General features: G+C 58.3%; 1 protein-coding gene and 2 long non-coding RNA genes across 6 annotated transcripts in view; 1 reads left to right on the plus strand and 2 right to left on the minus strand.

Moving 5' to 3' along the window:
- RPL38 (ribosomal protein L38) overlaps nt 1–27,584 on the minus strand; it is a 548,453-nt gene that overhangs the window by 110,596 nt on the left and 410,273 nt on the right. The window lies entirely within an intron of this gene.
- On the plus strand, nt 1,907–7,760 carry LOC109282720 (uncharacterized). The gene is made up of 3 exons (XR_002089751.2): nt 1,907–2,028; nt 3,280–3,425; nt 5,646–7,760. It is a non-coding gene; the product is annotated as an uncharacterized LOC109282720 (long non-coding RNA).
- Nucleotides 3,554–5,657, minus strand: LOC109282719 (uncharacterized). Of its 3 annotated transcripts, none has more exons than XR_002089750.2 (2): nt 5,411–5,657; nt 3,554–4,167 (listed from the first exon to the last, which is right to left on the minus strand). It is a non-coding gene; the product is annotated as an uncharacterized LOC109282719 (long non-coding RNA). The 3 variants fall into 3 exon arrangements; XR_009463775.1 differs by having other exon boundaries at nt 3,554–4,883; nt 5,411–5,652; XR_009463776.1 differs by having other exon boundaries at nt 4,833–5,652.

Here is a 27,584-nt window from a genome sequence, read left to right on the forward strand (position 1 = left end):
TTGGCGCGGTGAGTAGGGAAGGGGAGTCCCGGCAGGGATGGAGAGAAGCAGGGAAGCAGCTCAGGATGGGGCAGAAAGGAAGGTGCATGACGGCTGTCTTCTCCCTTTGCTTCCCGTTGTCCCGTTATCTGGCTCTCCAGCCCCCGGGTACTCCCAGGGCCTTTTGGCTTGGGGCAAGTGAGACGGGAGCATCTCCATGCCAAGGCCTCCAGCCTGGGGCTTGCACCTAGGATGCTGCCAGGGATTTGGGAGTATCTGCAGCCCCAGGCTGGAGGTCCTGGGAGGGAGACACGCCGGTGGTAGCACCACGCAGATGGGAACAATTGAGCGCTGCTCCGTCAAAATTTGGAACTGAATTGGGAGCAGATTCAGCCTGGAAATGAAATGTTACTAAAAAAAAAAAAAGGAAGACCATTATCAGGGCCCGATTAACTCTTTAGCGGACCTTAAGCAAACAGACTCGTGGGCCCCTACTTAATATTTCTATTACTTTTTTGCACTCAATAATTAAAATATGTAAAATAAACACAACAGGGCCCCTTCTTCATTTAGGGACCTAGGCATGTGCCTAGTTTGCCTATGCATTAATCCAGACCTGAGTGACTATCATTCCCTCTGCCCTGACCCTGGGGAAACAGCCTGGCTGTCATTTCGGTCCGGTTAGTGCTGGCAGGGAAGACACATCTCTGGGGAACCTGGATCGGTGGCTGACGGGGAGGGTCCGGGGCGCTGCTGGCATTTCGATCCACCCAAGCGCTCTGCCTATTCCTGTCCGTGCGGCGTAGGGCATGCCATGCCCTGCTCCGCCATCGCAAGAGCAGGACAACGAGGTCCTGCCACCGTGTTGGACACAGCCACGTGGGAATTCAATCCAAGACGCCTCTCATGACCTTTTCCCTCCGGTGCCTCTATAAAGAGGGGGCTCTGGGCGCTACTGAAGGAGATGTCCTGGAGGCAGCTCAGGAAAGGCCCTCGCGGTCCTCCAAGAGAGGTGTTGCGGGAGCAATAACACCAGGGTAATGCGAGGTGCCTGCTCAGCCGTTAATCCTCCATAAAGCAGGGTTGCACGTTAAGACCAAGGATGGTTTTGTCGGCAGCAGCTGCTGCCATTAGAGAGGCTGGTTAAGAGCGAGCTGGGACGCTGCCAGGGCAATGCATCGCCCCGGGGCTGGAAGCTTCCCGCTGCCTGGGTTTTTACCTGGAGAGGTGCATGGCCAGCTGGTCAGACGCGGGCTGCTTACCAGCTTGGCCTTCGTTGCCAGTGGCCACCTACCACCCTGACCCCCTGGCACAACCGTGACATTTCCCACGTGGCAGGAACCCACCCGCCTCCAGCCACGTGGCAGGGCCAGATGGGCCGCTCTCTAGCTTAACCTTTGCAGCTTTGCAATTTATTCACATTGCCGTTTCTTGAGATAATCATTCATTATCTCTGCCCGCTGCGGCCTAGGAGGACTGGCGGCATTGCAGGGAGGACGGGGACGGGGAAGGAGTGAATGCAGGATGCAGCGGGGAGGGTCCCAGCAAAGCCCGGGGGAGCCCAGTGGAGCTGAGCCAGGCTGGAAGGAGCGGGTTGTGCAGGATGGGGCAGGGAACCCACCCGGACAGACCCCGCAAGGCATCTCCTGTTGCTTCAGCCATGTGTGGTCTCTGGCATTGCACCGCGCTGGCTCGCTGCCTGGTCCAGGCCCGCCCAAATGCACTCGCTGCCCACCCAGGCCATACCTGCCTGCTCCCCGTGCCAGCTGCCTGTTGGCAAGCCTCCTGCCCTGGGCTTCGCGCCGGCTTTGGCAGCTGGGCAGGGCTCATGGTGGCTCCTGCAGCTGCACTGTATTTGTCAAAATCAGAGTGGAGTTGCAGCTCCTAATGGCCCTGTGCTTGCAGCTGGGTAATGGGCAACACCTGCTCTTCTTCCCCAGCATCGCTCAGGAGGGCACGGTACGTCCTCTGCACCCCAGGGGATGGGCCCTGTGCCTGCCCTTCTGCATGCCCATCCCTGCCCCTTCCATGCTCTGCAAGGCGTCAAAGGTAAGCAAGTGCGCCTTCCTCCTCTGGGGCAAGGCAGTGCATACCACTAGCAGGCAGCAGCAGAAAAGGGGTGCAAGGGTCTTTCTGCTCTGCAACTTGGTAGGAAAAAGGCCTCCAGGTGCACAAAGCCCTGGGTCTGCTGCATCCTCATCCTAGCCCCATAAGACCTCCTGGCTGGGGCAGGGGGTGCATGCGTGCGTCCGTGCATGCGTGTGTCTGTGCATGTGTGTGTCTGTGCATGTGTCCATGCATGCGTAGCCCACCCAGCAGCCAGCCTGCCCACTCCAAGCCTTCAGCACCCAACACATTCGCCCCATGTCCTTCTTCGCCGTCCCGGGGAGAGGTGACAGTCAGGCGATAGCCCCCCAAAGGCTTTTCTTAATTAGGAGACTTCGTAAGCCGCCCTGCCTGCCTCTCTCGCACACCGCGCCGCCCACCCACGTGTGATCCCAGCCCCGGGAAATGAATGGGCGCAGGCTTCAGACACGCAGCCTCACGGAGGCCGTGCAATCGGGGACGGGCGTCAGTGCGGCCGGCGGCTCCTCACGTGCACGTCGCACCATGCACAAACCTCTTATTATATTGTTTCCCCCAGCCCCGCTCTGAAAGCCTTTTAATGCCGGCAGAAAAGGAGCAGCTCTGCTTTCCCCCCACGCAGGTTGGCCTCCCCATAATTAGGTCTGTGCTAAGACGATTAAGGAGAATTTTAGCTATGGATTTTATAATCCCGCCTGAAAGGGAAATAAGCCTTCGATTTTTTTTTTTCTTTCTTCTTTCTGTCTTGGCTTTTTTTTTCTTCTTTTTTTGCCATTTTTCTTCTGAAGTGACATTTAGCAAGGAGGGTGTGTTTCCAAGGGGAGGGTGGCCAGGGTCTGGGCAAAGCCAGCAGGGTTGTGTTGTGCCATCTTTCCTTGAAGACCTGTGTTCAGCCCCGGCATCCGGGACCCTCGCTGCCCCAGAGATGGGCAGCCGCCCGCCAGCGCCCTGGAGCAGGACACTGGCCCAGACCACATCGTCCCTCTGGTCTCTCTTTGCCGGCTGGGTTAGGACCTCAGGGCTTGAAGACAGGAGGAGCGGCTTCTCCACGTTGGGAGAGCACCCCCGCCAGCACCCGTCACAGCCCCCGACGGAGACAGGGTTAATCAGTCACCCGTGGCTGCTTTCCCCATCAAGTGCCGTGGCGTGTGATGGGGTGTATTTGGTATTATCATTATTATTATTATATTATTATTATTTTTGTATTTGCTGTAGTGCATGGTGGAAGCCAAGCGGCTTCTTGGAGCCTGATGGATGGCCTTCTGCAGACGTGTGGCTCGTGTCTCTACCATGTCCATGGCATCTGTACATCCTCCGCGGACCTTTCTGACCCAGGGCTAAAGGGACCCTTGAAGCAATCTGTGAGCATCTTTAATCTCGCTGGGAAAGGCATCAAAGAGCCAAGGGAAATTTTCAATTAGGGGCCAACTTAGTGATTAGGGGATGTGGGTTGCAGCCGTGTTGATCTAAAGACATAGTCAGGCAAGGCTTTTGGGGTAAATGTGATCTCTTTTATTAGACCAACTAAATAGTTGGAAAAATTGCTCTTTGCAAGGTTTTGGGTATAACTCCCCTTCTTTTATTAGATCAGCTAAATAGTTGGAAAAATTGCTCTTTGCAAGCTTTCGGGTACAACCCCGCTTCTTCAGGGTGAGGGAGAAGGCTGAGCCAAGGGAAGGGGAGGGGAACGGGGGTGCCCACGTCTCGAGGTCTGCAGAGCAAGCCCGGAGGATGGTTGAGCCAATCCCACATGATGCTTTAGTCCAGAGCGAATTATCGGATTTAGGACAGGGACGCCGGAGGGAGGTCAGACACAATTGTTCCTCCTGGCTCCACGAGCACAGCGTGATGGATGAGTCTATCATGTTGCAGCCCCGTTGCCAGCTCCCATGCTTTTCCTGTGGGTCTCGCAGTAGCGGATGCTCCGAAGGCCTCCCTTCCCCGGTCCACGCAGCTCTGCCAACTTCCCAGCCTGCGTTTCACAGCCGGACCGCTGCTAGCCCTGGCGGCGGCCGAGGAAAACCTGGATGCACGACCTTGCTGGGCTCCGAAAGCAGGGCTTCCTAAGCTCTTCTCGTGATTCGGACTCGTGATGGCTGGAGGCTGGGGGCGGCACGACACAAGCAGCACGGATTAGTGCGCGGCTTGCATTCCCGTGGAGCATCCCTAGGCATTTGGCTGCAGAGGAGCCCCCGACCGCGCACCGACGTGCTGACAAAGCATCAGGCCCAGAGGTCGCTTCCCTTCCTGGCTACCCCCCACCTGCCCCGGGGGAAAGCAGAGGCTGGGAGCCAGGAGGGGCGTGTGCTTGTGTGTGCGCATGTTGTGTGTGTGCGTGCATGTGTGCGTGCTGCAGCTGTGAACAGCTTCAAGTAAAACAGCTTTGGATTCAGCTGAGACCTGCGTAGTATCCGTGGCATACAAACAGCTCTGGTGCTTTATATTATAACTGGAGGGAAAGCAGGAGCAGGCATGTGTGCATGTGCGCGTGTGACATGCACAGGTACACCCCTGCCCTGCCCAAGTCCCCCAGGTTGCTCCATGCCCAGGGACCCCAGCCCAAAGGATGCCACGCAGCCGGAGGGCTTTGCAAGCATGCAGCAGACCCGGGGAAAGGGGCTCCAAGCCAAATACCGGTGTGAGTCGAGGAGCGCTTTGGCAACACACCGTATTACCGCGCGCTGCATCAGGCCTCGCACACACTGCCCTTCCCTCGGCGCGCACGTGGAGGGGGGACGCCGGCTCGAGGAGGGGCCGGGCGCACATACCTGAAACCCACGCTGCGATCCCAAATAATCGCGGCACATATTTCACCCAGCCTGTTGAACACATGGCAAGAAAGGAATTGATCCCTGCTGTTTCATTTATTAGGTGGTGTAATACCACAGAAATCGTTTCCACAATATCCCAAACTAAATCATTTATTCTTGACAAAAATCCAATAAAGAGCTCAATCCTTCTCCATAGGCAGATAAAGCACAGATTAATGGGGCTGCCTAGATCAGAAAAAGAAAAAACGCTGGGAAAATGAAAGCGAGATGGAGAGAATGCTTCTTTCCACCTTCTCGCTTTCCCAAGGCTGCTACAGCTCAGGGTTTTATTACAAAAAGCCGCCTAAGTATTACAGGCTAATCCGTAAATCCCAGCCTAGTAAAATATGTGACGGATTTTGTAAATTGTGCCCTTTACAAATCTGATTGAACTTTTTTTCCCTGTTAGTTTTCTTTTCTTCTGCTCCCACCCCCCTCCTTCCTCCGGCTTTTATATCTCCGCTCAGTGCCGCGTCCCCGGCTTCGACGCCCCGGTTCTGTCGCGGCCCTGCCCCTCGCAGACCTGCTCCTTGTACCTGCCGGCGCCTGACAAGCACCTTCAGCTGCAAATGTCGTCTCAGCAAGGGCTGGCTGCACAGGGACTTTCCCCTGATACCAAGGGTCCCTCTGGGCTGCGGAGGTGCCAGGGTGGGGCGAACCCCCTGCAGCATGCCTGTGTCAGCCCCGGGGGCCCGGAGCCCGTGTGCAAGCTGATGCCGGATCTGGATGGCCCCTTCCTCACCCTGCGTCTCTTCCCTTGTTTCCCCGCAGTGTCCTGGCTGGGAACTCGTGCAAGGCTGGAGCAGAGCAGAAATGCAGTGGCGATGCCAAGAACCGCAGCGAACACCCTTCCTCCCCCCGGCCCTCCAGCCTGCGCGGCTCTGGCTGCACCGGTTCTCCATCCAGCTGGCCGCGGGTCTCTGCTGCTGGCTGCCGCCCCGCTTTCCCCACGCGCCGCTTCCTTGGAAGGCGAACGCCTGCTGAGCTAATGCTCTGCTTTGGGGGGGCCAGATCCTGCAAAGACCTGAGCGCCTGCAGGAAGACGGGGTGCCAGCGCCCTGTTGCGAGGTGCTCAGCCCCTGGCAGGGCCAAGAGCAGGCAGCCTGTCCAGGGAGAGGCATATGTGAGGCCCCAGCCCCGCAAAGTGCTTTGGCACAAGCCGGCTCCTTCTGGTACTGCGTGGGAAAGTGGCCGAGCTAGCCTGGCGCCGCTGGGGTTTCGGCCGGAGAGCGGGATCATAGTGGGTCAGGAGCCCTAGGATCCACCCTTGGCTCTGACACTCCCAGGCTGAGCAACCTCGAGCACACCCACCCCTCTTGCTCTGCTGCTGTTGTGTGCCTCAGTTTCCCCATCTGAAAAATGGGCGCAGTGACACCTCTCCCACCTGAGCTGGTGTTTGCAAACACTGGGATCAAGGGCACCGTTCAAATAAGTGGTCCACCAGCTTCTTCCTCACTTCAGCACTGACAATACACTGTCTTTCTCGGCCTCCATCTGTCCAAGCTACAGCCAGGGAGTCTACTTCTAAGCCCCACCCAGCCCTGAGACCCATCCTCTCCTGAGCCCATTCTTGAGAGGAAAAACTGAGGCACAGCAGAAGGCCACTTGCCCAAAGAGACACAGCTAGACGATGGGCTGCTAGGTCAGCTCAGGAGAGCAGATGGGGCTGATATAACCCCGGGCCAAACGCGCACCTTCCCTCCCCGCCAGCCCTGCTGGTGTCACGGGGCACATGGGCATGCACATGCCCACACACGTGTGCACACGCTCGGGCACTGAGCTCAGAGGTGCTGAGGGAACCGCGAAGCAGAGCCCCACACATCCTCACACCCTTGACTCCTGCAGCATCCCAGCCCGGGGTCCCCCTCGGCCGGTGTCGGAGCAGGTCGTGTCTGGGGAGGGCCTTGGCTGGCTGGAAGTCTTTCCCTTCGGGGCTGGGAGCCTGTTGCACATACTCCGGACCGAGGCACAGGCGGCAGGATGGAGCTGAGCCCCTGCACGCTCAGAGAGACACTTGGGGCATGATCCCCTCCACCCCCAGGGCCTGCCTGGAGCACAGCAAGGGGCTGCAATGAGGTCTGCAGGGAGGGGGTGCTTTAACCCTGGCTTTTTCCCCTCTCCCACCACAAACTCGGCTGGGGACAAGGCGCTGGGTTTGCAGTAGGTTCGCACCCTGGCGCTGAGTTGTCTCCTGTCTGCAACAAGACACCGGGGCTGCACCTGTGGGGAATCCTGCAGCCACCTACCCCCTCCCCACGTCTCATCCTCCCCTGCTAGACTCTGCAGGAGCCCTGCCATGGATGTCAGAGGCGCAGGGGCCTGCCCTTGCCTGCTCTCCACCCACTCCCTCCCCAGCTGGGGAAGCAGAAATCTGGGCCACAGATCCCAGCTGCGACCAATTTCCAAGCCCAGCTGCTTTGCCCCCAGTGCACTGGCACACACTGTCTTTTTTTTCCAGCATATAAACTTTATTCAGCTTTTTTTCCATCCCTGCAAACAACACGGCAGCATAGGGAAGGGAAGGGAAGGGAAGGGAAGGGGGGAGAACTGGCTTAAGCAGTTGAGAGCCATTTATTATTAATAAGCACACCAACCCCTGAGCAGAGCTGTGTGGGCTGGGCATTGCATCGTTCGGGCTGGGGTTCTCATTTATATTACCGAGGCTTCATTTCCTGGTGGATAAATCGGCTATTTGCACTGCTCCAGCTAGGTGAAGTGGCCCTGTAGTGGGAGTTTGCATAATGGCTTCTTCTTATAATGTCAGGCTGCTTTATAATGGCTGTGTCGCATGTGCATGTGCATGTGCGTGCAGGGAGGCTTACGTGAGCGAGTTTTTCCACCAACGGCACTTCCCAGTTCCTATTAAACCAAAATTTTGCTGGATAATCTCGTTCTTTTGTACTTTGGGGTTTTGCAACAGAACCTCTGCCGTGCGCGGGATCCTTCTTGCCTTGGCTGGTTGCCCTGTGGAAGACTCGCTGGTAAGATCTAGTGGGGAGATCACACCCAGCTGCAGAGTCTTATTCTCCTCTCCTTTCCCCGGGTGCAAATCAGGAGTTGCATCAGCTGCAGCGACAGCACGGCCGATGGGCTGGGAGTCCGATTGGAAGCAAATGCCAAGGCTTCGGTGTGCCTCTGTTTCTCTCCCAGCTGCTTTTTTGTGCTTTTTTGAGGCTCGTGCCAGGGCAGATTGGAAGCGCCAGGTTGGATCGGATGGGCCAGACTTTCCAAAGCCTGGTACCAGGTTCGCAAGGGGCTCGATAGCTGCAGCCACGAGCAGATTTTCCAATAAAGCTGGGCTTCATCAACCCCATCTAGAAGTGGGGCAGGGTTTCAAGTGTGATCAGCACCAAATGTTCACCCGGCCGTGGTGCTTCTGCAAGCCAAATTCAGCAAGGGGGCAAGTCAGGGGTTGGAAGGTGGGCACAGGCAGAGCTTGAGAGGCTCTAACTCTGGCCTTCTCTGCAGTAAATCTCATTGGGTTCAACAAGGACAAGTGCAAAGTCCTGCGCTTAGGAGGGAGCAATCCCCTGCACCGGTGCAGGCTGGGGGTGACGGGCTGGGCAGCAGCTCTGCAGGAAAGGACCTGGGGGGACGGGACGAAACGCTGAACAGGAGCCAGCAGTGTGCCCTTGTGCCAAAAAGGCTAAGGGCATCCTTGGCTGCATCAGTAGGAGCGCTGCCAGCAGATCCAGGGAAGTGATGATTCTTCCCCTCTATTCAGCACTGGGGAGGCCACATCTGGAGTCCTGTGTCCAGCTGTGGGCCCCCCCCCCCACTGCAGAAAGGATGTGGACACATTGGAAAGAGTCCAGCAGAAAGCAATGAAAGTGGTTTGGGGGCTGGGACACATGACTAGTGAAGCAAGGCTGAGGGAATTGGACAGACTGAGTGGAGAAGAGAAGACGGAGGGGGATTGAATAGCAGCCTTCACCTCACTGCAGGGGGGCTGGAAAGAGGATGGAGCTGGGCTGGTCTCAGTGGGGGCAGATGACAGGACAAGGAGCAATGGGCTCAAGTTGCAGCAAGGGAAGTTGAGGTTGCATATTAGGAAACACTTTCTCACGAGGAGGGTGGTGAAACACTGAAACGGGTTCCCCAGAGCGGTGGTGCAGTCTCCACCCTTGGAGGTTTTGAAGATTTGGCTAGATGAAGCCTTGGCTGGGATGATGGAGTTGGGGCTGGTCCTGCTTGGAGCAGGGGTTGGACTAGATGTGACCTCCTGAGGTCCCTCCCACCCTCATTCGGGCTATGAAATGCAGAGCGATGTGACCGGACTGTAGTGCAGCCCAATGAGCGGGTTCCCTGGCTGGCTGGTGGAGGAGCTTATGGGGCCATAGGGTTTCTCCTACATTTGGATGCCCAGATTCTCCCTGCCCACTGACCAGATGACCAAGCGGGGGCAAGAGACAAGGCTGCTTTGCTTGGCACTGCCCATGCTGCTCCATCTCTGCCAGGGCCAGGCACGCTGGATGCTACTTCCACGCCAGCCAACGAGCAGATTCCAGCTTCTGGGATTGATCGTGAAAGAAATGCGAGCTGACAGCAGCCCGCGAGCCTGCAGCCGCTGCTCTTTTCCCTTTATAACTTGTTATCGAATAAGAGGCTTTGAGTTCCCTTTGCTCAATATTTGTTCTTGCTTCTCCCCCCGGCTGTGCACTAGGATCCACTAGCAATGGCACTAAGTGGATTGAGAGGTTTGTCTGGTTTTGCAACAGCTTCCCTTAGTGCCCCTGCGCCAAGGCCGTTGGTTTGTCAGCTCCTCCAGCGAGAAAGCCTGCAGGGAGGGGAGGAGGCCTGCAAGGAGCTTTGCACCTGGAGACCCGCGGCATGAGCTGGGTCCTAATCCTGGCTGTGCCGGGGATTTGCAGTGTGACCTCAAAGGAGCCAGGATCCCACCTGCTGCAATATGTGCCCGAGGATGCAAGCCCTCTGGGGCAGGGGCTGCGCCCCGTGTCGTGGGGGTGACCCGGGGGAAACGCCGCTACTGCAGCATCAATGACGATGCTTGTTCCGATGCCCGTGTGCCACGAGTGCAAACTCCATGTGATAAAAGGGCAGCCTCGACCGCAACGTGTCAATGCGAGGTACTCATGGCAACTGATAGGGTTGTGCCCTTGCTTGTCACGTGGGCACACCTGTGTGTTGCTGTTGTTATCCGGCCAACCTGGCACGTGAGCACACAAGATCGGTGCCTGCTCTGCCCTCCCTAATGTGCCCGTGTCCTGTGGGCACACTCTTCCCCAGGCATCGCGGGATGGCTGCCCAGAGCGCTCTGCAACAGATGTGCTCGGGCAGCACAGCTGGCCTGGACTCCCCTGCCCAGCTGACGCACGGCGGACCCGGGCCACAACATCTGGTACCCGGTGGGTACCGCCAGCTGGTGATGGGGACGAGACCGGGACTTTGGCCCAGCCTGGCTCCCGGACCCGGGCGGGGATTTGGTCTGCTAGCACCAACCCAAGTCCCACTGTGACGGCAGAGAGCAACATCTGCAAGAGTTTAGCCAGCCCGGCTCTCTCCAGAAATAGCTTCTGGGTATCGGCTCCCCTGCCAGCAAGTGATGTCATTTGCTTTTATTCCCCTCTTCCTGGCTCGCGCGCTCTCCCTCCCGCCCTGTGTGAGACTCGTTAGCCGTGTTTTCTGCGCCGGGAGTTTTATTGTCTGCGAAACAGCCTGATTCACATGTTCCTCCTTCCCAGGAAGGGCTAATGGGCTGTTGCTGCTGGCACGAGGTGAGCGGCGGAGACCCAGATGCCACCTCTCCACCTGAAGCTGGCCTGGTCCTCGACCCCCTGCTGCCCCTGCCCTTTGCCATGGGAAGGAGGAGGAGGCCTGAGCTAAGTGTCCCACGGGGAAGGACGGAGGCTGCTGTTGCCCCCCCCCCATTTTACCAAAGGGGCATTACAGGAGAGTTGCCCGAAGTTTTGACAGCTCCCGTGACGGGGGTGGCCCGGCAGCCACCATGCACAGCAGAGACACGGCCCTTTTGTCTGGCAGGAGCCATCCCCATGGCCTCATGGGGCTCACGGTGTCACCCAGTGCAGACCCCAGGGGTGCAGAGAGGGGGAGAGCCCCGACCTGAGACCCCGTGAGCGTGGGGCAAGTAGCCAGCTCTGCCAGGACCCGGGAAGGCAGGCTCAGTGCCCTGGATGCAGCTCTCCAGGACATGGGGCTCCTTCGCTAGCATCTCCCAAGCCGCTGAGCATTGCACACCCAGGTGCCCCTGCAGAAGCTGCATCCCTGCCCCACTGTCCTTGCTCTTCCCCTCCATTTCCCAGGCCCTCATGGGGTCCCTTGTCCTGCCACGGGGTGCCAGGGTGGGGCGAGAGGCCTCATTGCCCAAGCACGCTCCTTCCGGGGTGTTGCAAAGCCTGCGACGCGGTGCCCAGGAGGGAGCAAGCAGGCCAGGGCCCCCTGCCCGCCAGCAGCTAGAGGCACGCTGGATTCATCCCAGCACCATAGGAGCCCCCCAGCTCCAGGCACGAACTGGCAGGCCGGGGAACCAGCAGTGAGGACCCGCAAGAGTGCAGCAACCTCCCTCCTACGGGGTCTATTTTTAAGTGCTGACAATGCTGGAATTAGCCTCAGCGGGCGGGCAGGAAGGGAAGGGAAATGTGGGGCTATTTTGGCACCTGCGGTTCACCCTCGGTGCGGCAGGGAGTCTCAGCCTTGGCCTGCTCCGTCGCTGCTTGGATGCACCCCCTTTCCGCATCCTGCAGACGGGGTCCGAAGGGGCCGGTAGCCCCCCCCATGCAAGGGACTTTGCTGTGCTATGAAGTACCCAGCAACATCCTCCGTGCAGCTCCGGGACCGTGTCCTCGGCCCGTTCATGCAGCCCGAAGCCGGCCAGCTGGCGGGAGCCCCGCCATTCATTCCCCGACTCCAGGAGCTGGTGCCAAAGGCAGTTCCAGGACAAGCAAGCACATTTAGCAGCAATGTGTCTGCTGAGAGCTCGGTCCAGCCCTTCAGGACTCTCCTTCCTCCTTCACACCCGTACATGCCAGGGGAGACCTGCAGGGCCGCCGGGCAGCCCAGAGCTGGGGCTGGGGGTGGAAATCTCGTCTGCCGGAAGGGGTCCAGGAGAAGGCAGGTGCTTGGGTCCTCCTCTGCCGCCTGTACCTGGAGAGAGAAACAAGGAGGGTAGCCTGGGGGATGCTATCCTCTCTGCTTGGTGTGTGGGGAAACCGAGGCAGTGACTTGCCTGGGATGTGCACAGATGCAACCTACACTGGAGTAACTGATACAGCTGCATGGCCCCATCACCACCGTGACCTGGCTCGTTCCTCGGGCCCCTTCCCACCGGGCATCAAGGGCAGACCGCTGGGTTTCCAGGCTCTCTGCGTGCTGGTCCCCGCTCCTCTCCTGGCCCCACTGGCTCTGCCAGACCCCTTTGCAGATGGGATGCTGCCGTCCTGGATGTCACTGCTGGCAAATGCTTGACGCGCATTATTTATTATTTATTTAGCAAATGCAAATCCGCAAAGCCAAGCACTAGCCAAGGCCCTGCATTGAAGAGAGATCACAGGGCTGGAGAAGCCCAGCCTGCTTCCACCCATGGGCGCTATCGTGGCAGGGGAAGGAGCGTGCTGGAGGGCTGGGAGCTGGGAGCATCTTGCATTGCGCACCTCCAGCTTGCTAGCCCCCAGCGCCCACATGCCCTGCCATGGGATAAAGCCCAAATCTCCATTGCTGGGTTCATTAAGAGGCCCAGCGCTATTTGACCCCTGCTCTTGGTGGTACTGGTGGCATCCGGGTTGGATTACTGCAGATATATATTGCTTATCTCAGCCCTACCAGCACCGAGTGGCACACATGTAAGGCAGGTTTGGTGACCGGGACTGCCGTTCATATGGAAGGATTTACTGCAGAGCTACTTTCGCCCCATCGGCTTTGAACGCTGGACTCCCTTCGGCCCCGTCTGGGGTGGGGGGGTCGTCCGGCTGCACGCTGCTCTCTGCTCGGGCGGCTGCAGCCGGAGGAGTTAACGATGAATCCCTGGGGGTGAATAACCCTCGGGGCTCAAGTCACACAGCGATTTAAGGCAGGGTCTCCCAACCATTTTAGAGTCCAGGCACCCCTGGATGGACTCAAGGCCCCCTCGGAAAATGCCAGCTCTTCGTTCTCACTCTTTTTTTGAGCCCTTTAATAGAGCAGTATTTTCCCATTGCAAAGACCACAGCTATGGATTTCTACTGGAAGTCCCTGGGTTCTTGTGAATCCTGTTTGCACGCCTAGCCGGGCAGACGTGGCATGGCCAACCCACGGCACCCTGGAAAGGCCGTCAGGGCAAGCCCAGGCTGAGAATCGCTGCTTTAAGGGGACTTTGGAGAGCGGGATGACATTTTTTGCCCCCAGCTTTTCCCCTGTGGGGATCGCAGACCAAGAGGCACCAAACCGCTGCACCCAGGCAAGTCAAACTGTCTTCGATTTTTTTAAACCAAGTTTTGCCTTTGACAACGGAGCACTTCAGCGTCTCAGTGCAGACAAAATGGGTTTCAATTTTACTTAAAGACAAGCGCTTGAAAAGCAAGCAGGTCGTTTGGCTCCAAAGAAAGCGCCTTTTCTTAACATATCTGCTCCCCACACAGTTGGAAAGATCCTTTTATTTTTCCGTGCATGAACGAACCCAAAATGTGGCTGATTCTCCGGGCGCCGTGTGCCAGCTCTCAGCCACGGTCCCCCGGGCTCTGGGACTATCAAATGCTCTCACCACCAAACCCATACCTTCCCGTCCAGCTTTACTTCCCAAAGAAGTCACTCCATCCCCACCTCTGAAAGGGAGCTGATCCCCAGAAAGGATTTGGCTAGTCTGGTGGCAGATGGATGATGGCGACATCTCTTCTTCATCCCGCTGGTGTCTGGAGGCTCCCACCATAACCAGCACCTCCTTGGGCTACCTGGAGACACAAGCCTGTCTTCAAATCTGAGCAGATGGGGTATGGGAGACGACCGGGCTAGCACCCCACAGTCGCTCAGAGGCAGGGTTGGAAGAGGGTCCTGGCTCCCTCTCCTCCTTCCCCCTCCGCACCGCATGGACAGCGCAGCACTTTCTCCCTTAAAGAATTGCTTAATTATTATGGTCAATGATTGCAATTACACCAGCAGCGATTGAGGGTTGCTCCCTTCCATGGTAAAAGTAGCAAGAGGCCCACCTGATTCCTCCCTCACCTCCGCTGCATCTTTTTAACCTTGGAGGGGGTGAGTTAACATGGCCCCTTGGACCAGGCTGGGGGAGCCCGCCTTGTCCCCACCAAAAGGGGAGAGGGGTGATGAGGACTCGCATCACTGAGACCATTAAGGCCAGTTAAGGCCCCTTATGTCAGTAAGAGTATGGGGAAGCCCCAGCTATGAAGACCCTTGAGTCTTTAAAGACCCTTGTCCTTGAAGATGGAGAGCAGGGAGGAGGCGGCGGTGGGCACAGCTGCCCCGGGACCCGCTCCCAGCCAGGGCAGTGGCAAGACCCCCGTCCGATGCAGCGGGGCATTGAGCGGTCTCAGCTCAGCCAAGAGCCAGCAGGAGTTGGCAGTGCGTGGCTCTTTGCAGCGCACGCTGCAGACGGAGCAGGAGCAGCCTTGGAGAAAGCAGGTCATGTCGGTCTCCCCAATGCACCGAGTTCACACCCTTGTCCCCAGCTTCCTATCACCATCTGCATGTGATCCCGCCAGCGCCTGGCTCCAGATGGCAGCGGGGCCGGACAGACGCCCGCCCAGGCCGGACCGGTCTCCCCCGTGCCCCGTGGGGTCCCGTCGCTCCGCGAGATGCGTGCAGGAGTTTGCGGCCAGGGTCTGACGGGAGCCGTCACCGTCCCTTGGAGTGCGGTGGCTGATTCCCGCGCCTGGGCCTGCGGTCTAATCTGTGACATTTAACATAAATAGTTTTCTATTCCCTGCTGACCTTTAATGGCTTTTATCATCAGCTGTGGTTTCTGGCAGCCGTACAAGACCTCCTGTCTGTTGCCCGTGTCTATTCCGTGTGAATACTCAGGCAGGCCGTCGGTTTTCACAGCGCTCGCTGGGCCCGGGGAGATACCGGCGCTGACACCAGACTGCCAGTCTTGCTCAGAAATATCATTATATGTTTCAATTAGAATTAGCGGGGAAGCCAGTTATTAAGTGCTTAGTTATTATCGTAATGGATACAGTCCCCATTAACTGGGGGAAGCAGTGCTCCGCTCTAGCTAATGTCCCATTTTTTATCTGTAATTCTTCCCCTGCATTCCCCACCCCCCGTACGCTGCCAGAAGACTGAGCTCAAGGCAAAATCCTTGACAGGACCCTTTGAATCCTTCCTTGGCTCCTGTCTTTCAAGCTTGCAATGGCAAGTAGGTGCCTCCTTGCTCCTGGGGGCCGAGGCAGAGGGTGGAGGATGTTGTCTTCCAGGGTGGGCATCTTGCAGGGCATCCTGCATTAAAAGAGGACAAAAAGAGAAAGAAAACGAGTCCCTTGAGCTCTGCTACCTGGGCTCTCGCTGAAGGAGATCCATCCACCTGGGTGCCGGCTGCAGCCCAGTCTGGGGATGGAGACTGGGCTGTGCCAATGCTCCTGCTGGGACTCAAAGCTGGAGGGTCCTGGCTAGAGGGTCTTGAGGGTCTCCGATGCCAGATTTGGGGGTCAGGAAGGAATTTTACCCCCTGCTCCGGTTGGTATGGATCGGGGGGATTGCCTTCCTTTGTGGCAGGGGCGCTGGCATCTCTCGAGTGCATATTAACAGCCTGCAACAGAAGCAGGATGGTGGCTGCCGAGGCCCCCCAGCTTCCCCTGCGGCCTGTTTGGGTGCAATGGCTTGCGCTGCCTCAGGGTCGACCGTGCAGCTTGCCAAGAGGTTGGACAGCGGATGTGTCTGGGCTGGTTTGGACAGGGCTGATCCCCCAGAAGTGGGGCTGCGGGGGAGCCCCACATCTAATGCAACAGGGGTTGGACCGGCTGGACTAGATCGGGAGCTCTCTCGCAGCCCCACTTCTCTGTGGGCGCTTCTACACGTGATGCTTTAATGAGCATTAGCCTAGTTAACGTGCATTGAGGGTGCACGTCTACACGCGTGTGCCCTTAATGCGCATTAAAATTGGCAAATTTAGGCTATTTGCATTTGCAGGTATCGAATTTAGACACGGATCGTTAAAGCGCATTAACGCACATGTAGCTGCATTAAAGAGCATTAACGCTGTGTGTGTGGACTGACTTAGGACTAACTTTAGTCCCAAGTCAGTCCACACACAGCGTTAACATGCTTTAATGCCTGCCTGTGTAGACACCTGCCTAAACCTGCTTAATGCGCATTAAGGTAATGCATATTAAATTCAGGTGTGCTTAAATGCATGTGTAGATACGCCCGGTGATGCAAAGATCCACAAACCAGAGATCTCTCCCCATCGCAGCCGTGTGTCTGCATCGCTGCTATTCGGGGCGGTACGCGGTGGGGGAGGCTGCACAGAGGAACTGACTTTGATTCCTTTAATCTTTTGACATTAGCTGTCACCGAGGCATGTGTAATTAGGGCGCGTGCTGCCTCGCCGGGCTGCGTGCTCCTCTCCCTCCGTCTCTCCTGTTTGTTTTGCCTGGCGCGTGAAGCTGCATCTGTGGAAAGAGCGGGCCGGGGTGATCCAATATTTCGCCCTAATTGGTTTATTTGCTTTCCTTTGTAGCTGTCTTGTTGATACAGGAATCACTTAGGGTGACGCCAAGCGTGCTCCATGCCATCCCGCCACTGTGCGCCCGGCACCGAGCGAGAAGACCCCGCTCGACGGGCTTGGGGAGCTGCGGGGGACAGGCAGGGAGTGCAAAAGTGAGGAAGGGTCAGAGGGCCCCGGGGATGAGGTTTCCCACGTATAATGCAGGGTTTAGTTGCTATTTCCTCCATCCAAAGTGGCTGGGAGAATGTGCACGACCTCAGGCCTACCCTGAGCATGTACCAGCTGCACACGGGAGCTCATGGGAGCAATACAGACCTGCCCTGGATGCATCCCACCCTGCACAGCCCCACGCTAACAAGCACCCGGCCTCTGTCCCCCCGAGCGAGGCCACCCCATATCCCACCATCCTGGTGCAGAGGGAAGGGGTCTCCTTGGGGGGTCCTAATGCTCCTGGACAACACTCAGCATCAAGCAGCCATCCCCTATCCCATCCCCATCTTCTTCCCTGCCAGCCCCGATCCTGCCAGTGGCTGTGACCTTTCCCCGCTGCCGGCAGCTGGGCAAACCTGGTGCATCTCACACCAAATAATGTATGGCAGAGGGTTGTGCTAGACTCTGCTCTGCTCATCGCTGTGTCAGCCAGAGCCGGGCTTATGAATAAATGAAGTGAAAGCAAAGCATCTGGCTAATGGAATAATGACAACTGTGCACCGACCCCAAAGGGAGAAGGGAACAATTTGAGACATTCAATTATTTAACGGGAGAAGCCTGTTACCCGGCCGGTGCAGGGGAGAGACGAGCGGATGATGCCGGAGGAGACTGGCGTGCCTTGTGGGTCTTCCCCTGACCATCCGCCCCGGGGCTGGAAAGCACTGGGTGGGCTACTGATGGCAGGTGATGCAAAGCAGACGCTGGGGGGTCAGGGTCAGGAGGGCAGTGGGTCCAAAACCAGACAGAGAGGTCTCAGCAGATGCACACAACCCAGGGACCCTGCAACACAACCACCCCCTGCTCCAAGCTGCAGCCCCGGGGACTCTGATAGACCCAGGTGAGGCTGCCGGCATGGCCCTGAGCGGGGCCGCCCCGGGATGCTCTCCTCGGGTGACAGGCAGATCCCTGGCGTGAGCGCTAAGAGCAGCGCTGGGCACCGAGGACTGTCAGCTCTGGCGCCCGTGACGGCGAGGCCAGGAGGAATTCATTTACACATAGGCAGGATGTCAGCGCGGAGGCAGGTCGAGGTGCAAATGGACTCATCGGAAATTCGCTGCCCACTTTGAAACCCCTGTTTTGCTCAGCTGAAGGTCGCAGCAGCTGAGGGCCCGATCCTGACAGCTTGCCAGGACCCGCGCAGACGCTGGGAGAGGCCCCTCGGCATCCAGCGGTCAACAGGACCGGCCTTTCTGGCTTCGGCTGCACCTTGGTCGAACCCAGATCTCCTTGCTCACAGATGGAAAGCTGTCCCTTGCTGCCAGGGTTTGCGGGGTGAGCTCAGCAACAGGGCACTGGGTGAGGTGGGCACCAGCCGGATCATGCCTACCTTCCCAGCAGGGGCGCGGGAGAGCTCTGGGGCCACCCCAACCATCCTGGCTGCCCAGGGATGCTGTGGGGATTGCAAAGCCGTGGTCCCTTCTAGCCCTGCGGTTCTCTGTGCATGTTGCACCCAGAAACCCCCCGCTGTGGGGTGTGTGTATGGGGGGAGCAGTGATTCTCCATCCCTTTGCAGAAAACAAGGACCTACATCCCATGGTTGCCCCCAATGCTCACTGTTCAGCTTGGTTTTGGCTACTAACGGACAGGTGGAGAGACCCAGCCGGCAGCGGGCAGCGGGGAAGTGACCCTTGCAGCAAGAGAAGCCTGCTCCTGTGTGCATGTGTGTGCAAGCGTGAATGGCTCCAGCTTCGCGGGGCTGCCAGCCGTGTCAGCCGCCGGGCCGGAGGTCCTGGGGGGAAGGCTCATGCCAGGGAACACGGCAAGCCGTGCTGCAGTCTGAGAGCAGAGTGGGGGACCTGGGCACTGCCGTGTCTCCCCATGCCAGTAATCATCGGTTGAGTGCCAGACCCTTGAGCACTTAATTGAGAAAAGCAAATGAGAGCATGGCACAGGGTTGCCAGGACGTGGTGTCAGCCTTGGTTAACACAGCAGTTGCATGCATGCAGCCCCACGCTGGCTGCCACCTCCCCGGCTCTCTCTTGCCCCCACCGCTCCATCACCGGGGCTGGGGGGAGAAAGGAGATGCCGTCTCGCGCTGCGGACTGTGCTGTGCCCATCCGATGAGGCCTGGTGCCTTATTAACCCTGCAGCAGCACCAGTGGGAAACGGGGCCCTGTGACACCGGGAGAGAGAGCCCTGCCCCAAAGACCCCATGGTTTGAATGCAGGACATAGCAGACGGGGTGCGGAAACTGAGTCACGGGGCAGGGGACCGAGAGGGTCAGTGGCAGAGCTGGTTTCCTGAGTGAGGCCTCGCTGTAGAGACCCAAGGTCAAGGCTTGCTCACAGCAGGGCGCTAATGGGGTTATGCCCCCACCTCGCCTGGGCCTGTACCCTGCACCCCAACATCCTGCCATCGCCATGCACTGTCCCCCTCTGCATCAGCACATCCCAGGCACCTGGTGGGAGCTCACGATGACCCGTATGCAAGAGTAGCCCATTGCTCTTGCGGATATAGGGCTTACATTTCCCTCCTTGCCCAGCCTGTGCCAGCAGCCCGGCTGCCCTTCAAACACGGCTCGATTACTTGGAAAAGTAAGCAAGATGCTGGCTGACCGGGCAGAGGCTGGCACCAAACACCTGAACCCGGTGCCAAGCCTGTGAGAAGAGAGCACTGAAAATCCCACGCTCCTCCATGTGCCGATTTGGGCGCCTGCGGTAGCTGGGTGTTCATCGCCTCCCCTCGATGCCAGCTCCGTGCCGCTGTGGGATGCCGGTCGGACTGGCAGGGGGCCCATAAAGATGAAACATTAGATCCAGGGCAGCGACTGGTCATTTAAGCAGAGTCCAAAAGGGATCAGACACATCTTTGGAGGAAAGGGGCATCAGGCACTACGGAGCATGGCAGCGAGGGGCATGGCCTCTGAATCAAAACTTCCTAGATTTGAATGCTAGAGTTTGCAAGTGAGGAACAAGCGGGGGAAACCCTGCTCAGACCCAGGTCACTCTGCCTCTGCACTTGGGACCCGGGAGACTAGGGGGACCCAGGGGATGGCAGTACTTGCGTTGCATGCTGATGCCAGCCTCGTGGAGCCGAAATGGAGGGGTGGGGTGGCTTGCGGGCACGGACCCTCTCCCCACGGCCCCTGGCTGCCTACACCGGGGATCTGCCATCCAGGTGGGGCCTGCCCATGCTGCCTACCGCTGCTGGCATGCGCATCCTTTCCCTCCCTGCCAAGGAGCTTTCTTGCAGTTTGCTGGCAAAGAGTCTCCTTCATTCCCTCCGCTCTCCAAGGAAGGAGACTCTTTTATTCGCTGAGACAAAGACGGCTTTGTGGTTGCTGCTGTTGGTGCCGATTATCTCTGCTGCCGTTGCTGGGGTCCCCTGTGCTGGGGGCCACGCACGCAGGCAGTGCCGGCTGGCGGTCCCTGCCCCACGCAGCTTACAGTCTCATCGAGCAGCAAGGGACCCCCGGGGCATTGGGTCCAGTCGGCTGCAATTGCAGACGACAGAGTCCTCTCCCCCCGGCATGGCCACAGGACACCCCACAGCAAACCTGGCACCTTCAACAGCCAAACCCTGGTGCTCCTGTGCCCCAGGCAGAGAAGAGGAAACCCAGGGGCATGGACAGAGCAGGGAGCACAAGAAGCAATGAAGCCCCATGGTCAGCACGGTGCGGGGTGGTCTCAGCCCAGCAGCCTTGGTGGACTGGACACCCCCTTTGAGTGTTGTCCAGAGGAAAAGTTCCCCGTCTTGGAAGGCAGCAGGTGGTTTTGTCTGCAACGATGCTTCGCCTGGGGAATCATCCGGCCAACCGTGCACCCAACGCCCGCCCCACAGCCGGCCGGGTCTCCTTGCACCGGGTCTGGGCTGAACGGGACTGACAGGGTCTCGCCAAGGCTTGGGGGCACCGAGCGCTGATGGCCTGCGCATGGCTGGACTCTACGGCTAGGGACAGATATTACACATAAACTGGTTTAAGGGCTCAGACACTGGTTTAACCCTGTAACAAAACCTACGCTCAGTGCACGTAAACCGGTTTCAAAATGCCTGAAGCTGGTTTAAGATAAACCCGGTTGAAGACTGAACTGATTTGGGTCAAACCAGTGTATGCAATGTCTGTCCCAGACCTGGGTGTATCAGCGAACAGGTCCGGGTCTCCCCTGAGTCCTCTGCATGCAGCAGGGAGGATAGCGGGGAAGTTAGCCCCAGGCGGTGTGTGGTTTGGAAAGCTTACTGCCTCCATCCATCTGGGCACGGTGCGGGCCAGTGTCTGCCTGAGCTGCCAGCCAAGGGAAGCACCAAATCCCTCCTGGCACCAAGGCACGTGCACGGAGGTTGGGCACCTTTCTGCAAGCCTGGAGCTCGGTTGCAAGGCACAAGGCTCCCTGCGACTGGTGCATGCTGAGAAGGAGGGATGATGCCCTGCACAGGGGAGGGACGTGGGCTGCAGGGGCCTCAGAGATCACCGCTGGCCTCACCACCTCCAAAGGATGCATCCGACTCAGGCTCTGAGGATGAAACCACGATGCCAGGGGAGAGGCCCAGATCCAGCGGACGGCTGGTCCCCGCAGCCGTGCACCGGCCCTTATCGCTCCATCCAGACGCGTCCAAGAGACGTTTGCTTTGGATCCAGTTGGGGAAGGGGCGGGCAGCCAAGAGGGGTCTGCAGCAGTTGCTTTCTCCTCTCTGATCTGCTGAGCTGCTCCCCCCCAGAGCCAGCCGCCACCGTATCCTCGCACGGCGCCGTGGCCTCGTGCAGCAGGTCAGCGGGGACCATTTTTCCTCCGTCTCCCAGGGATGTGCCAACGATCTCGTCTGCCCCAGATAACAGACCGCAGCCGCCTAAGCCGAGATTAACTCCATCACCCCCTGCCAGCTTCTTCCAGACGGAGGGGCTGGGGAGAGGGGAAGGAGAGAGAAGAAGCCCGCCCAGGACACCGTGTTTCTGCTGCTCAAATATTTCCCTGATATTGCAGCAATCTTGAGGGGGTGGAGGATGGGGAAAGGAGAAAGGCAGGGAATGAAAAGCAGCAGGGACTGAAGCTGGTGAGTCCCCTGTGTCTGTAGGACGAGACAGGAGGACAAGCCCTGGACTTGCCCAGGGGGTGACCCTCGGATGCAGCTGACCCAGAGCAGCCCCGCCACGGCCCAGCCTCCTGGGAGACGTTTTGGACCTAGTCATAAAGTCACCGAAAAATGCAGCTTCTGAGGCACCCGAGCTGTGCTGACATTGGAGTCATGTTCACAAATCGCTCCCATGGAAGAAAAAACCCCCCAGGGCAAAGCCCTGGCCTCTGGCTTGCACGGCGCGCCGGCGCGTTGAAGCTGAGCCGTGTGCATTTTCGAGACGAAGCGTCTGGCTTTGGCTCGCTCCCTAATGACATTTTGGAGGGGGTTCTGCTCAATCTGGGGTCAAACTAAATGCTCTCCATTTCTTTCTTTTGCTTCCTGGCGTCAATGCAACGTTTCTGTCCTGCCTCTCCGGGCTGAGCCCTGTCTGGGGCAATCCTGACCGGTGCCAAGGTCTGCCCGGGGCACGAGGCCGGCTGTGCACACCCCCCCCGGGCACCCTCGCTGCTGGGTGCCAAGCCCCGGACGTGTGGGCACGTGCCAAATAGCAGCCAGGCAGCTGGAGAGGGCTGGGGTGCTCTTCTCCTCCCGCCCCGTGCCACTTCCATCTTGTTCAGCTCTCATTTGTAAATGGGCTGCGGCCCAACACAAAGAAGCAGGAGGAAATAAGCGCCCGTCTCCCTTAAGCTTCGTCGGAGCCGGGTTCTTCATTACCTGCACACCTGTTCCCCGGCACCATATGGCCTGGAGTAAATAGACTGTAATTGTTTATCCAGAGCTGGGACTCGAATGCGGCGAGAAGCCGCTCTTGGAAGAAGTCACCTTCCCTGAAGGGCAGGGTGCTCAGAGAGAAGGGGAGAGACGTGGGGCTCTCGGCAGCCCCCTCCCAGCTCTGCTCTGCCCCGCTCCTCCCCTGCTGAGCTTCCTTCTGGCAGCTGCATTTTGCACTGAGAAAGCCGTCCCCGGTGCTGGGAGCTGGTTCACCCCCGCAGCCCCGGGTTTGGGAGCTTTGTCTATCATGCTCTTCTGGCCGTCCATCACCAAGAGGACTAAACCGAAGTGACCCCATCGCTATTGCACGTGGCGCGCCGCCTGCCTCCACGCTCGCACGGGCACCGTGGGCCCCGTCCCGGGGATGCTGTGCTGTCATATGTCTCTAGATAAGGGGCTTGGGCCAGATCCATGCTGGGCTGGAGCATTGGGGAGCAACAGGGAGCAGTGGCATTTGCCTCTGAGTCTGTATGGACCCAACGAGGAGCGCTGGACAAACACCCCGCCGTGGCATTGGGAGACGCTGTGCCCTCCGCGGGGTCACTGCAGACACCACCCTGCTCCTTGCAAGGGCAGGGCACCGCTGAGTGCTTCCCACCCCCCGGGCTCCAGCTGCATTGCTTACTTTTACCCCTGCACGTGCATATACATGCTGTTGCAAACAGCTGCCCTGTTCCACCCCAGCGCTGGCTGCATTTCAGCTGCAAAAAAAAAAAAATCCAGACAATGTCCCAGCCAGGGTTTTGCAGACGATTAATCCCCCAGCGTTTGCCGAGCACCCTGTGACCTTCCAGCCAAAGGCCCCATGTTGCTGTTGCGCTCAGCAGCTGGGCCCAGGCGTTTGACATGATTTTCCTCTCCTTGTACGACCGGTGAGGGTGACCCTGTCTGCACGCTCCGGGAGGGAGGCGGGGGACCCCGAGGGCTGGAGCAGCAGTGCCGCCCCGCTTGTGATTGAGCTGAGACTGGTACGGCAGCATGTCCTGTCGTCTTCGACAGCGAGCGACTGCGTGTGACAGAGAGTCGGTGGCACTTTCAGAGATGATTAATCATCAGCAGAATAAAAGGCATTAATTTCCACCCGGCGTGCTCCCCGGTAGGCTGGGAGCCGCGCGTTACAATCTGTCTGCTGTCAGCTCTCGGCGAGGCTGGTCCCTACCGCCCCGAGTTCGTCTGGCTCATCTTTGCTCCTCTCGGCATCGCGCGTTGGGTTTCTTTGTGTTTCAGTGCCGGAGACTCCCCTTGTTCCCAGGCCCCGGCGCTCACGTCTGCAAGCGCACGGTGATTTACGGAGGGATGAAGAACACCCTGCTTGCTCATCGGAGCTGGCAGCTCGTCTCGCAGAGACGTTGCTCTGCAGAGGACGGGAGGGTGGGGGAGGATCTAGCAAGCCCGCTCCGTCTCCTCGTCGGTGCAAAGAGCCCAGGCCGCGCTATGGCATCGCCCCTTCAATGGAAAAGGGGTTTTTAAACATGGGCAGGATCTGCCTCCTGCTCACAGCAGCCAGCGGCATCTTGCACCCACCCAGCTGGGGCATCGCTCGCAGCAGGGAGAGCGCTCGCGATAGGCAGGCCAGAGCCGCGTGTCCCTGGGGAAAGGCATCTCAGCGGCCGTGCAGCTAGCTCATCCCAGCCTGCCTGGCAGGAGAGGCCCGTACCTCGGTGTTCGTGCCAGGCAGCTCATTCATCATTTATTATTTAGTAGCACCGGGGGTCCCTGTCCTGCGCACAAGTCCCTGCCTAAACATGCTCCAAGACAGGAGATGATGAGGATGATCTCTCGCTGAGAGACATGCCCGGTGCCCGGCAGATGCTAATCCCCGTCTCCCCCAGCCCCAGGCCTGGCTTCGAGCCCCCCGGCCACGCTTCCCAGAGCCTGGCACCAGCTCGCAGGCTGCTTGACAGGCAGCCGCGCACCCGTCTCCTGCGGCGCCTTTGAACGAGGCAGTTTCTTTCCCCCCGAGGGTTTCTTTGCCTCGGGGACGTGTCTGATAAATCGCGAGGCTGTTTCGACTCGACGCGCTGCAGCTGTTCCACGACCAGTATCCGATACCCAAGGGCCTGACCCGGGCAGCTGCGCCGCAGCGGGTCCCCTGAGTCTCCCGGCATTCATCCATCTCCCCAAGCAGATGAGCCTGATGCTTCCCACCTGTCGCGCATCGTCGCCTGCACCGGCTGCGCATTTCTGCCCGGGACAGTCCCATCGCCAGGATCTGCGAGCAATGCATGGGTCTCCTGGGACCGAAGGCAAGCAGGGGGGTTATTCACTGCAAACTCTCAAGGCAAAACCCTTCGGCATTTACCCAGCACTGCTTGAGTCAACAGCGGAGCGGGCAACGGCCGGCAAAGGCAGCGTCAATAAAACCAATGGCTGGCAGCTCTCCAAAGGGCCTGCGAGCAGTCGGCGGAGCCCGGCAGCCGGCTAACAGCACCCCTGGGACGGGCCGGCAGCCCCGGGGTGTTTGTGTGCAAACGCGGGGCCTTGACCTCAGCTGGCAGGAATCCCTTTCAAGAGACTCGCTTCCGTTTTCAGTCGCTATAAGGAGCTGGCATCAGGTGTGCGTGCCTGTGCGTGGGTACACGGATGCTCTAGCGGTGTAGAGCCCAGCGTGCGCACCGATAGATACACTGTGTGTGTGCATAGGTACACGAGGGGTGTAGGGCCGAGTGTGCGTGCTCCTATAGATACGCTCTGTGTGTGCATAGGTACATGAAGAGTGTAGAGTTGAGTGTGTGTGCACCTATAGACACAATGAGTGTGTATATAGAAACATGAGGGGTGTGGAGCCGAGTGTGTGTGCACCTATAGACATACTGTGTGTGTACATAGATACATGAGGAGTGTAGGGCCCAGTGTGTACACCTATAGATACACTGTGTGTGTACATAGATGCACAAAGAGGTGTCAAGCCAAGTGTATGTGCATCTATAGACACAATGTGTGTGTATATAGATACACAAGGGATGTGGATCCAAGTGTATGTGCACCTGCAGATACACTGTGTGTGTGCATAGATACATAAAGAATGTAGAGCCAAGTGTGTGTGCACCTATAGACATACTGTGCGTGCACATAGATACATGAGAAATGTAGAGCCGAGTGTGTACACCTATAGATACATTGTGTGTGTACATAGATGCACAGGAGGTGTACAGCTGAGTGTCTGTGCACCTATAGATCCACTGTGTGTGTACATAGATGCATGAGTGTAGAGCGAGTATATGTACACCTATAGAAACATTATGTGTGTACATAGACACACAAGGGGTGTAGAGCTGAGTGTGTGTGCACCTATAGATATACTCTGTGTGTGTGTGTGTGTGTATGTATGTGTGTGTGTACACAGATACATGACAAGTGTGGATCCGATAGACAGACTCTCTATCTACACAGCTAGCCTCTAGGCGTACATCCAAGCGTGCGCGTGCATGCAGCTACACGGTGCACGTGCACAGACGTACTCTAGGCATGCACCCAAGTGGGTGCGTGTGTATGCACAGGCCCGCACTGTGTGCACACAACAGACGCACCCCCCCCCCCCAATCTAAATAGCTTGATAGCATCTAAATGGGGAGGACAATTGGACTTCAAACCCTATTTGAGTAACACATTTATACCCACTGACTTTTATGGAATTCCTGCTGATTGATTCAAGCCCCATAAAATTTCCCCTGGCAACTTACACACCTTCCCAGCCTGCCTCCTGCCTCCCAGGGCGATACTCTATTGAATAGCGACTTGATTGACTCCTCTGTCTATAATGGGATTTTATCCGGGATCCCTGTTATGAACAGCTTATTTTCGGCTCGCCGTCAGAGCCCCACTCCAGATAAAGAAGGCGGCGTGTATGCCGCCCTGTCAGAAGCTGTATACGGGGCCCATCCATCATGCTGTCAAAGTATCAATCAGGACAGAGACGGGGGAAAGCAAAACCAGGTGATGTGAGTCTGGTTTGTGCGATTCCCCAGGGGAGAGGAGACGGGAGGGAGTTTGGGTTTGGAGTGGCTGTCTGAGCTCGTTTGGGGGAATTTTCCACTCCCGCCAAGGCCTGGAGCTGCAAGCGCTGGGGAAAGACAAGCACGTTGGAGTTGGGCGCCGGGCGAATTGATGCTCTGCCTGCTACTGCAGCCCCGGATCTCTCCCCAGCCCCGCAGCTCTGCCGTGGCCCCAGCCCCCTGCTCTATCCACTGGGGAATACTGCCTGCACAGCAGAAGGCAAGGGGAGAGATGGGCGAGGCGTACGTGTGTCCTCTCCCTTCCTCGCTGCACCTGGGCAGAGATCTGGGGGACCTCCCGGGGGAGACGCAGGGGGGGCTGCTGGACCGTGCGCCCCGAGGGCTGGGGCTCTCCACAAGCAGGGAGCCACGTGCCCAGGGTGGAGCACCCAGGGGGATCGGGGCCAGCTCCGGGGCTGCTGGGGTCTCCTGCATGGACAGCTGCAAAGCAGGAGCTGTCCCCAGGGACTTTCTGCTGCTGCCAAGAGGATGGAAGAAGGGGGAGTGGGCTCGCATGGACTTGACTACAGGCACACAGCAGCCTGGCAGGGTAGCAACCTTGCTGGGGGCTGAGATGCCCGGGTAGTGGAGGCACGGGGCATGGGCAGGCAGCGAGGGCATGCTGGCAAACCCCCGGGGCTGGGGCTTGGACACCACAGCTCTGTGATGCTCTGGCCACCTTCCTCAGCATCCTCCTCTTGCTCCCCGCAGCCGGCACCCAAAGCCCCTGCTCCCCCTGCTCCCAGCACCTGCTGCCACGAGCTTCCCGGGGAAGCAAGGGGAGGGGAGTCAGGAGCAAATTCTCCTGGAAAAATGCAGCTCCTTCTCCCATCGCTGTGCTCTCCCCGTCTCCTGCCTGCCTGACATTAATATTCATCAGGCCGCGTCATCCCAGAGGTAGCACGAGTGCCGACACAATCAGGCCACTTCAATTATCACGCAGGGACTAATAGGAGCAGTGTAAGGAGCCGGCTTGCACCCCACAGCCCCCGGGGCAGGGACGGGTCCTGTCCTGGGGAGGGGCAGCGAGCCCCCCTGGGTCTTTGCACCCTGCCGGGGGATGCACAAATTCTTCCCATAGGATTCAAA

Source organism: Alligator mississippiensis, chromosome 8, assembly GCF_030867095.1.
Source record: "Alligator mississippiensis isolate rAllMis1 chromosome 8, rAllMis1, whole genome shotgun sequence".
Lineage (NCBI taxonomy): Eukaryota > Metazoa > Chordata > Crocodylia > Alligatoridae > Alligator > Alligator mississippiensis.